Below are 12,402 nucleotides of genomic sequence, written 5' to 3'. Positions count from 1 at the left end.
AAAATATTTTCTCACTACCAGCATTTTTTTACATGTGGTTTGTTAAACTGCTGGTATAGCATAAAGCCTGTACCAGCAATTTCAAAACAGCTGGCAGCTTAATGTTTAATCTGCAGTTTCCAGGTTCGCCAGTATAAGTCAGAATTACCAGCAGTTTTTAACCATTGAAACATTGGTGCAAAAATTGAAAATTTAAGACTAGCTCATCATTTTCACCATTCCCTCTCCTCTTGCTCACTACATAGAAACTTTTTGGCTGTTTTCTCATCTTTCTCTAATAGGGATCTATCAATCTTGCAGTATTCTAGTTATGAAAAAGAAATTTGGGGCTACCTAGCTTCTTGTCTTTAGTTTTACATACATATTGAGTTTGCTTTCCATCTCTAATTTTGCAGTCAATTTGCTTTATAGATCAAAATGCTATCCAGTTTGTACTTTGCAGATTCAAACACTTTCTGTTGTAGGATAGGAAGCCAGACTATGGGCAGACCCTTGTTGAAGACTCATTCATAAGAATTAGGTCAAGGGATTGTTGGTTTTAGTTAATTTACTGTTTGTTTAGTTTAATTAATATATGATTATGTGCATTTGGAGGCTTGTTTGTAATATTGTATATTCTAGGGGCGTGTTTGTAATTTCTTGTGTTACTGGCTTTCTTACCCGTCCCCCACTTTACTTGTGTCTCCTACCCCCTCGTTTTCCTTCTTCTTCCCTGTCTTTCCTCTCTTCACTCTCTTCTAATTTCTCTTATCCTTTTTTTGATAATAAAAAAAGTATATTAGATGGGGAAAAAAGAAGGTACAACGTGTGGGGACATGGAGTCCACCCAAAAAACAGAAACAAGAAAAAAGAAAAAAGAAGAAACAGAAGCTTGCAACATGAAACTATACAAATTTTTTCCCAAGGAAACCTCCTTTCAAATCCTTCCTATCATAATTTACTAAGCTCTTTAAATTGGCTAATTCCCTTTCATCCTTGCCACCATCCAAGCGTACTTCATTTCCTCCAATATCCCTTAACTTCAAATCCATTTTATCTGAAAGATCTTGAGCTTCTAAGTCTTTCTTGGGAATTTCCTCCACCGGAAAAGGCAACATTCCATCCCTAAGCCATAAATTGTTGACCAAACCATCATTATCAAAAAAGTAGACACTCCCTCCAGGCCTTCCAATGGGGGAGGATGATCATAAGATGAATCTGCTACTTAGAAAGAATTAGAAATGTACCCATATTGTTTCACTTTCTAAATCTGAAAAATCCCCCCATTCCTTTACCTCCTTTTCTTTTCTTTCCCATTGCTACACCACACCTCCTTGTAACAGTCCTCCACTATACTAAGTTCTCTTTCAAAACCTCTCCTTAAAAACTTTGCCCATGTCACACCAGAATTTTCTCTTTTTGCTTCAAACACCTTCCTCATCCCAGCACCAAGACTACAAGTCTGAAGAATGTTTTACCATGTTCGGAAGGTGGATTTATGAACCCTTGTGAGTTCTCAGGCTCTGTGGTTCAGTCTGGTGAATGATCGGCAATTTGCCATGTCTAATGAAGATAAATAAGCTATCATATCAGTGCCGCTGGATTCATCAATTACAGTGCCTGGCTTGTAAACTGTTTCTGGACCAGCAACAACTGCACTGCACTTGTGTGTGCATGTCGGCATGTCTCCACTTTTCGTCTGTAAGTGGTCTTGCTTGAAACATTAACATATGATCTCGTTGATTTTAGTAGTGCGTCGTCATGTGATGCAACAACGAGAACAGCAAGAAGCCTTATGTCCCGCTAAGTGCAGTCGGCTATAGGAATCCTTTTCTGCCAATTTACATGATCAAGACATTTTCCTCAACTAACTTAAGAGCTATTAATCCTTTCTCACTTTCCCACTAGTTTGTAATTGTGAGATGATATGCTTAATTCTGATGCTGAATGCTTGTGATGCTCATGGGCTTGGACTCTTTTATTGTATGATTGCTGATGATGCTAATTGCTAATTCTGATTCTGATGCTGGTTGCTGATAATTGTTGGCTGCATGTCTTTCTGACGTCAATGAGGTATTGCATTTGCACTTGACCATCTTCTTTCACTGGAGACATTAAACCCAATTTTCCAACCTGTAGATGGGACATTTGTTATACAAAAGCCCATTATTCTTGCTCTTTCCAGCTGAGCTTACTGCTGAAGGATCTTGGGCATGTATCAATGGGGTAAAATAACTGTGAGATAGCAAATTGGAACTATTTGTGTTTGGCTCGATCTTATCTCATTGAACTCATACTTTGAACCGACTGCACTTATTTTTATTGCTTTTTTACATTTACAATTTATAAAAATAGAATAATTTATTTGTTTTTGATTTAAATCAGACAAAAAAAAAAAAGTGCGGATATGGTCGAATGGTAAAATTTCTCTTTGCCAAGGAGAAGATGCGGGTTCGATTCCCGCTATCCGCCTAAGATGAAGTAATGTGTTTAATATGATTAAGGATTCGTTATAATTGACTGATAATGTAGTGGTTCTATGCAGAAAGATCTACTCATCTGATCTTCAAAGTTTAGAGGCATCAAGGGAAAGAAGAAAACTGTGCGGGCACACATTTATTGTTGTTGCAAGTTCAGTGAGCAGAGACAAGTTTTATGTAATTTTATTTAATTGTAGTTTGGATGGTATAATAATATAATAAATTTCATTTAGGTTTAGCTATTTGCTTATGCTTTTTTATTTTTTTAGACCTTGTATTTTTAATTGTGGGTTGTATGGTTTAATACAAACAAAATATAAAGTTTTGTTGTTTTGCTTACAAGACCTTTTACTAGTGGCTGCTAAAGCGGAGAAGAAGATGATAGTGGTTTACTCTTGGGTTAATGGCATTGGTTTTATAACCCTAAACCAGTATTTTCCTTTATTGTGTAGTTATGTGCATTTAATTTGTCCTTTTATTTTCCTATCATTTCTTTTTAGGTTGATATATTCGTTCCAATACCGAATGTAAGCAATGTGTTTCGGGCATTTATGCATATGATGGATTAGCAGAGGACGGCCTTGATTACTGTCTTGAAAAGTATAAACTCTATGAAAACAAACAGCATGATTTCTGCGGTTTTTTTTTTCTTTTTGTGTGTAGGTGTGATATTGATGGATGAAAAGGGCACCTGATGGGAGAATAACATGCCTGGGAATACCAAACCCTGCATCGCATAATGTGTATTTTACTACAAGGTAACTGCGATCTTGAGCCATGGAACTCCAATTTTCAGTCTTCATTTTGTTTCCAATGGTCTTGTTGAAAGAATGTTATAGAATTCAGTGGCTTTATGGGCAGACAAAAGCAATGCTGTATTTGGAATATGGGTTTTGAGCCTTGGATTAAGATTTGTATAGTTTTGTATAAAAGTCAATTCAATTTGTAACGCTGGTTATTCAAGTTCACACAAATCTAAATCAAAATACAAAATTCAAGCATTCCCTCACTAGGTTATGCTTTGCCTATAATTTGAGGATGTGACCTCAAAAGTTCTACCACCAATTTGAATTAGATGTTGCTTCAAGTTGCAGAAATTGAAGAAGTTGGCCCAGCGGAACTCTCCAAAGACCTTTAAAAGTTAAATTAAAGATGTTACTTTGATGCTCCCTCTTAAAGTTACATGTACAATATACGCAGGAACTTTTTAAAAAGTCTTAAATTTAGGAGTTTGTGATATCGTAACACTAATATTGTTTAATGATTGCTTTGTATGTGTTTTGACAAAACTTAAGCACTCATTGTTAGTAATGCAATGTCAGAGTAGACCCTCAACGCACATCCCTGTTTCATCATTGCATATTGAGACTTGCGCTGTTCTTTTCAAAATGTGGAAGATACTGGATCTATCTTTGGTAAGACTTCAAAAACTAAGATAAGGAAAAAAAATAATTATTTTTTAAAAAGTGATATCAACTTTAATTCTTTTAATAAAAATAAGTAACTCTATTCTATAGAAGACTATATTATTGCCTCTTACCTATCAAGTTAAAGAGCAGCTAATAATTGAAAATAAATATTTAAGTTGTAAAAAAAAGTAACTGAAAATTTGTCTATAAATGAATTATTGTATGAGGTTTAATTGTGATTAGTATTTTGTTATGTCTGCCAACTTTAAAAATTGTTTGGACACATACCTAATTTTACGCAAGTGTGTCTATGCTTTTAGGATATATCTTATAGTTGTGTTTCTTTGTTCGATGCCCCTCTATCACTCATTGGATGCTTTTCGATGTTTTTGATTTTTTTTTTAAATGTAAACTTTATTGATATGTCTTCACTTTTGGTGGAGGAATATTTTTGATATTTGATTGCATATACAAAGTAAAATTATTGATAATGGCAATAGAAGAAAATGTTTAAGAATTTTACTAGCGTAAAGGAAAAAACTAAGCATTTGCATTTAGTTTAGTTTTGGACTTATGGAGTAAAATATATTTATTTATTTTACATATTTATAATATGTATATAAAAGTGGGGCTTTTCACGAAATATTTTCCCTTTCCAAAGATGGTTGCATTAACCCCTTAATTTGTAATTTGATAAAAGTCTGGTGAGTTTTTTCTTTTTTCTCTTTCATTTGAATAACGTTCCCATGTTAAAAAAATATTAATAGAAGAATTAAATCATGTTCAATTTGGTGGATGTTAACATATAAAAATCCTAATTCGAAAGATGCTCAACCTCATTCACAAAAATATTGGTAAAACAAAAAACAACATATTGATTTCCTTTTATTCTCCACCTTTTCACTTACTCAAGCATATCGATGAAAGCAAAAAAGTTATTGCCTTATCTTTTAGAGGAGACAAAGCAACTAAATTTATGAACACCCTATTTTGTTTAGAGTTAATTTAATCAAATTTGAGGCTATTCAATTGAACAAATAATTGACAAAACTAAAATTAAGTTAATTAATTAGAATTTTTTTTTTATCTATTCTAATCTATTTTGACCAAGTTCTATACTCTTATACTCACTTGAGTAGGAATCAAGAGTGAGATAGATGGAAAATTGAAGAGAGAGAGAGAGAGAGAGAGAGAGAGAGAGAGAGGTTGTAGCCTTATTAGTCGTGATTGTGTTCTAGTTGAATAATGGCCACTAGCAAACCGCAAACCCACGAGAGCAGTAGAAGTGATTGTGTGTGAGAAGGAGGGGCAACTTACAAACTAGCATCCCATTGTTTCTTGTTCTTCTTCGACAACTACAAAAGGTGGAGTGGCCCTATTGTAGTAGTAGTAGTTGAAGAAGAAAAAAAATAAGAAACCCTATTATTTCTTATTCTTCTCCGCCAACTACAAAAGGTGGAGTGGCCCTATTGTAGTAGTTGTAGAAGGAGGAGGAGGGGCACTTGCGAACTAGCCTCCCATTGTTTCTTGTTCTTCTTCAACAACTACAAAAGGTGGAGTGGTCCTATTGTAGTAGTAGTAGAAGAAGGAGGGGCACTTGCAAACTAGCCTCCCTTGTGTGCTTACTTAGCCACTAGGTTAGGTTGGCTTGGTTTAGATGGGTAGATCTAGTTTTTTTTTTTTTTCATTTTAAAAATTTTAAAATTAATTAATTTTTAAAATTTATTTTCAATTAAAAAAACCCAAAAAAATATAAAATAAATAAGAAAAAATATAAAATTTTAAAGGATGGCCATTGAAGTCTAATTTAAGGAACAATTGATTTAATTTGGTAATTATGCATGGCTAAGTATTGTTCATGGAATAGGTATGTGTTGGAGACATTGGTGTCTTCCCCTCATAATCGTATCCCTAAATTCGACTCTAACTTGCAAATGAATTGGAGACTTGCTTTTTATAAACTGGACCTAAAAGCCTAGGATTTCTTTAAAATGGTAGTAGTTAGGCAACCTAACCGCACTTAGGACAAACAAAAGTTTGTGGTTATTTCATACAATCTAAGAAAACAAATGAAGACCAAATATCACCGTGGATCGCTATCCTTATCAAGGTGTCCAATCCTAAGTTTCGCATAATAAGGTTCATAATTTTATTAAAACCCATTCCTTTCAAATGATTGGTATATATAATCAAAGTCAAAGTTACAAATTACAGTTTGGTCACAAAATTTTTTTTAGAATCATTGCATCTTCACCCATAACTATGATAGGTGTTGCCTCATTGGTTGAATTCTAATTGGATACAACCATAGCTCCTCTATATAACCTACATAATCGGAAAGCCACTACACACCTCCCTTAAAGTTTTAAAAAGGAATTTTTGGATTATTCCTGTACGTACCTCAAATAGTGAACAAGAAAGGAGATTTTAATCTGGAAAATCTCTTGGACCTTGCCCAAATATTTTACTTGATCCTTATATATTAGCTAGATATTTAACATAATAAAAGATCTCTTTGAAAGTAGTAGTCTCTTATTGAGTGTGTATTATGTAGGATGATGGATTTTAAGAAATTCCATTTGATTTTCACCTTGAAGGTGTTGATTTAATTCTTATTTATTTATTTGATTATTGGTCATCGGTTTATTGGTTTTGAATAAGTTGGTTAAGTCAGTTTTAGATTCTTGGGGTTTGATTTTATTTTCTCAAAGTCTTAAGATTGGAACCACGGTATTCTTCCGTCATAAGTGAGGGGTTTTCGAATAAAGATAGGAGGTGCCACCATATTTAAAAAAAAAAAAAAAAAAGTAAAAGAATGGATGGATTCACCGCTAGGAAACTATATAAAGTTTTCTTTTTCTTCTTTTGGCCCTCTTCTTTTAAAATCCACTCTCGGTTTGTTTCCTTCAAGAATTTCTAGTCAATCCTTGATATGATCAAGAATTCAAATAAATTGAAGAGGGAGGTACAAAATTTCAATTATTAAAATTTTGAACTATTTGATCAAACATTCCCAGTTCGTGGATACTGTTAAAGAAGCATGGAGCATGTCTATTAATGGTACACCTATGCTCGTTTCATATAAGAAACTAGGATCTTAAAGCATTCTTGAAAATTTTTCATAAACAACATATCTCCTTTAATAATAGCATTATAGCTGCTATAAGGGACTAGCTTGCAAAAGCTCAACTTCAACTGCATTCTCCCAGTGCTTTTGAGGAAGCTATAGCTGTTATTAATGAAAAATAATCTTAACTTGTGAAGTTGTTAATTATCGAGGAAGAAATTTTGAAACAAAAGTCAAAAGCTGATTGACCTAAATTGAAAGATTAGAATAATTAACAAGTTTCTTCAATTACGTTGAGGGTAGAAGGTCAAAATTCCAAATCAAGTCCATGCAAAACCCAACTAGTGATTTTAGGGAAAGTTTTAAGGAAATTCCTTAAGTTTTTCTTAACCACTTTGAATTGGGAGAAAAAAAAAGTAAGGAGACTATTGTGCAATAATAAAACACGCGGAATGAATGATCTTACAGTGTAGCAATTACGATGAAAAATACGGAAACATACACATATAATGAAAGTAATAAACAATACAAGGATTTAACACGGTTTGGTAGAATGCCTATGTCCACGGGAGCAAGTAGCGGTTGAAATTCACAATTAATCAAAACCAGGGTTACAACATTGTAATTATACTAACCTGTAGACGTATAGAGGTATTAGAGAATCCCTCAAATACTATTGTATCAATCGACGGAGGATTTACCTCCATATCCCCAACCTATTGATCCTTCTAGTTCAAATTTCAAAAACAACGCCAAATAAAACCATTCATGGTTTGATGAAACCGTCGACGATTTTCTTTTTAATTAGCTTCTGCTTGAAATCGTATGCAAACTGTCGATGGTTTTCTTCCTAATTTGGCTTCTGCCTAAAACCGTCGATGTAACCATCAAATCGTCGAAAGTATATCTCCAGACCAACTTCCTTGTTTTCTTTAGCTTGCTTTCTCTGTGCATGTGTTCCACTCGATATGAGTCACATACTATAATAAAGACAGTTACTTGTAAGTCTACTTTTTTGGAGAAAATTCTAAATTTCTCTTGGAATGATCAATCTAAACAAGTACTAAGAAAAGAAGTTGACTAGAATGAGATTAAGGTAGCCATTCTCTCTTCTCTTTCTCTAACGACATAGCTTTTGGCCTAGATAGATTTAATACAAAGTTCTTTAAAACTTGTTGGGTGATTTGTGGGGTGATGATGTATCCAATGCCATCCTCTCCTTCTTTAGGTATTCAAGACTAATGAAGTAAGTTAACTCAACCTTTCTATTCTTTATGCCAAAGATTAAATGTCTGAGCAAATCAAGTGATTTTAGATTCATCTCCTATTAAAATGTTATATTGTTGGAATTGGTTTGATCCCAAGAGGGAGGGGGGGGGTGAATTGGGTTTTAAAACATTTTGGTTAAATTTAAATATTTGCCGATTCACCACAATTCATATATCATTCAATATACACGCGTGTATGTAAAATAATTTTAACAATGAAAGCAAATTGAAAGTTAAAGAGTTGTCCCAAGAGGGGGGGTGAATTGGATTATTAAAATTTCTTTTAATTCCTTTCGTGAATTCTGAACCTCTTGTTAATCTAGCAATCACATAACCAAACCTTATTTGGACAATCAATCCACAAACCAATACTTCAACACAACACAAACGAAATTGGTTTATAATCACAAGTTCAGTGGAAAATTAATTAAGTTATAAACCTTTATAAATAAGTGTAAGTTTGGTAACTTGAATACTTTGTAGATTTTCCGATATTCTTCCAACAATTCAATTCAACCAAAATTATCAAAACAAGATACACAAGTTAGATTTATTCCAGCAACGCTTTCAAGATTCAGCACTTTAATAACTCAAAGTAATCAATCACAAAATATTCAATCAAGATATGAAATCTAGCTCTTATACAAGTTTAAGCTTTTGTAGCCCTGTATATATGAATTTAATTCAAGCCCGGTAGAGAATGAAATTGGTATTTCAAGATCATAAGCAATATAACATCCACACTCTTCCAAAAATTCAAATTTCAAATAAACCTTCAGTTAATAGATTTTGGGTGTTGACCAATCAACGCATTCCCTTATGTTTTGCGCAATTAATATTGATCAACCAACGTACTTCCTTTCGATTTCTGAAAATTCCCAAAAACAAATTAAGTTTTAGTTTATTTAAAATCCAATCCACGTAATTTTTATGATTAGAAAATTTAAATCATCCACGCAGTTGATATATACTAGAAAATAAAAAGAATAGGGAAAGAGTGTGACATCACGTTTTTTTACGAGGTTCGGCTTATCCTCAGGCTACGTCCTCACCTTTGGCCAATACCACCAAAGGATTCTACTATGCTGTTCATTTATGGGCAGAACAAATCTTTTACAAGTGATACCCCACGCTCAAATACTCTTTAAGTAGGCTAGAGCAACGCCTCTCCAAGTGATACCCTACACTTGGTCACTCTTTCAATAGGCTAGAGCAAGACCTCTCCAAGCAATACCCCACACTCGGTCAACGATCCAACAACCTGGAGTCGTCAAGAAACAAGAAGAAATAGCTACGTACAATAACACTCTCACAAAGAGCAGATTAGTACAAATTCAATAATTAAATATCAATATGAAATACAATGAAGTTCAAGAGAATTTATCACCGAGTTCCTTGTAGATGAGCATTAGTAACTCATAACTCAGAAGTAGGATGGATCAGCAACTTAGAAATTCAGCACTTCAGTTGAGCAAAGATTTAAGCGAGAGAGAGCAGCAAGATAGCTTTCATCTTACAAACAGATTTTTCAATTCTTTTGTTCTTGGTTGGTGTATAATTTGATTTGATAAACCATGTATTTATAGGTTTCTAAAAGTGATTTCGTATTGCACAAGGTTACTTGGAGTATCTCCCAAGTTTTCATTTATTTTGGGGCACAAGAAACCTTTATTTGAAATTTAAAACATTTAAAATTTCTAACCGTTAACAGTATTCAGACGACTGAACAATCAGGTTCAATCTTCTGATGTTCCTTAAAGCACTGAAAATTATAGTTTGGACACAGGGTCAGACGACTGAACTGTAGGTTCAGACTTTTGAAGTCCCAGTTCAGACGACTGAATTGAGGGTTCAGTCTTCTAAAGGTGTTTTTCCTGTTCTATGTTTCAACAAATAAATCTTCAGTTGACTGAACTAATTCTTCAGTATTCTGAACTAATTCTTCAAACGTTTGAAGTAAAACTTCAATCGTCTGAGGGTGCATATTTAGATTTCTAAGGGTACACCTCAGTCGTCTGGGCAGACCAACTTCAGAATTTTCATTCTTGTTTTCAAAAATCTATTTTGCTCTCTTGCTTTGATTTGTTATAAAATATTTTCTAGGGTTTTGAAATAAGGTCTCTAAGTCCACCATTAACCCTAAAAGAGCTTCAAAAATATTTCAAGAGATATTTAAATACGAAGTACTTACATAAAGACTTCTTATGAATTTTGACATTCTAAGCTCTTAAGTCTTCATGTTTGTCTTTCTTTGAGCTCTCTTGCTTTGTCTTCCTTTGACTCCATCTTGTTTTCAAGCTTTAACATACTTTAAGTTTTTTAGAAAGTCCTCTTTAACATCCATGTTCTCATAGTCTTCAAGCTTTATTCGATCATCTTTAAATCCATGCTTTGATTCTTCAAGCTTCATTTGATCACTTTTTTTTGAAGTATAAGCTTTGAATGATCCTTATGAGCATTTGAATTTGTATTCACTTACTTGAGTCCTAAAATATCATCACTTAACCAAATATGTTAAGTTCATCTTATTTGTTATCATCAAAATAAGATTTTAAGTCTTGTAAGGCTAACAATCTCCCCCTTTTTGATGATGACAAATAAGGAGGAAAAAATTGAGCAAGCCTTAAAAAGGCTTCCCCTTACAATAAACATCATCTTAACAAAATTTGTAATAACAAGTTCAAGTTCAATATTAATTTTAATATCATGCTTGTATATCAATAATCATATCATTCAAGATCAAGATACCAATTTATCATCATAAATATGCAATATCATGCTCAATTTTTGCCCAAAATTTCTCCCCTTTTTGACATCAATCAAAAAGAGTAAGATATCAAGAAAAATATAAATATTAAGACATTGAGCAATCGTAATCAAAAGTTTGCATTCATCATGCATGAAAGGATAGACAACAAGATCCAAAGTAGCGTGAGAAAATACAACAGATTGTACATCATAATTTTGAATGATTGCCATCATAATAACATTATTTAACAAGTCTAACTCACCCTAAATGAAATGTATCTCATATTCAATAAATTCAAAATTTCATTTGTAATACTAATTGAAAACTATGTATTCATAAAGATACCAATTATGTTTTTAAATTTATCATGACATACTCCAAAAAAAATTTATTTTCATGTTAAGTGCTCATGGATACCAATATCAAGAATAGTACCAATATTATTTCAATATCATCTATGTCATAACATGCTTATGTTTATCCATTACTCAATCGTGCGAGAGATATGTAAAGTGATTCACATTTAGCATGTAAACTGAGACGATCAAGAATTAATCTCATACTCATATATCAATATCATATCAATATCATCACATGCTCTTTGATACAAATATGCTGTCATGCTCAAGTATCAATTATCATACTCATAGATACCAATATATTTCATAGATACCAATACTAATATCTTATCATGTCAAGATTCATGCTTTATAACCATGCTCAATAATTTCATGCTCAAATTTGCAATGTACAGTGAGCCATAAATTCTCAATATGAGTCAAGTCAATATCATGTCTTTGGCAATATAAAAATCATAGATACTAGCATTTTAGCATAGCATATCAGCATATAGTTCATATTAGTATCTCATCACATATGCATATCAGCATATATAAGCATGGAGCATATTATAATTATTTGTGCATTGTGCTTAAATTGTTTCTCATGTTTTCTTAATTATTTTTCATTCTACCTCTCATTTTGCTCAAATATCTTTTCGTAATCAAAGTTCTCATGCAATAAGCTCAATTTTGCTTCATATTTTCTTTATTTTGATTTCATTTCATATTGCTTTCCAAACCTTAGAAAGTTAAGCCTTGTACAAATCATCTTATGATTTTGGCCAACAATGCCATTTTTTTGTTTGTTATAATTGTTATAGTTATCAATAAGCTCTTCAACTCATCTTTAAGATTTTCCATTTCAAATAGTTCATTTTTTGAAAAATGAATTAAGTGACTTTCTTAATTTTTAAAGGGAAATATTTTAATCTATGGAGTCATTTGTTTATGACCTAGTCTTTCATCTAGGTACCTATACTTTCTTGGGTTTGCATGGTATAACAAGAGATGTTTTTTTTTTTTACTTTCCATACTGGTTTAACTTTCACATCTTTCCTCTTTAATGGACATTCAAACTGGCCATTCTTTTTACATAGGTAGCATATAGT

General features: G+C 32.8%; 1 non-coding gene across 1 annotated transcript; it reads left to right on the top strand.

The window, feature by feature from the left end:
• The first annotated feature begins 2,380 nt into the window (after positions 1–2,380).
• On the top strand, positions 2,381–2,451 carry TRNAG-GCC (transfer RNA glycine (anticodon GCC)). The gene has a single exon. It is a non-coding gene; the product is annotated as a tRNA-Gly (tRNA).
• The last annotated feature ends 9,951 nt before the right edge of the window (positions 2,452–12,402 follow it).

This window comes from Malania oleifera, chromosome 2, assembly GCF_029873635.1.
Source record: "Malania oleifera isolate guangnan ecotype guangnan chromosome 2, ASM2987363v1, whole genome shotgun sequence".
NCBI lineage: Eukaryota > Viridiplantae > Streptophyta > Magnoliopsida > Santalales > Ximeniaceae > Malania > Malania oleifera.
This window is presented reverse-complemented; position numbering and strand designations above follow the sequence as displayed.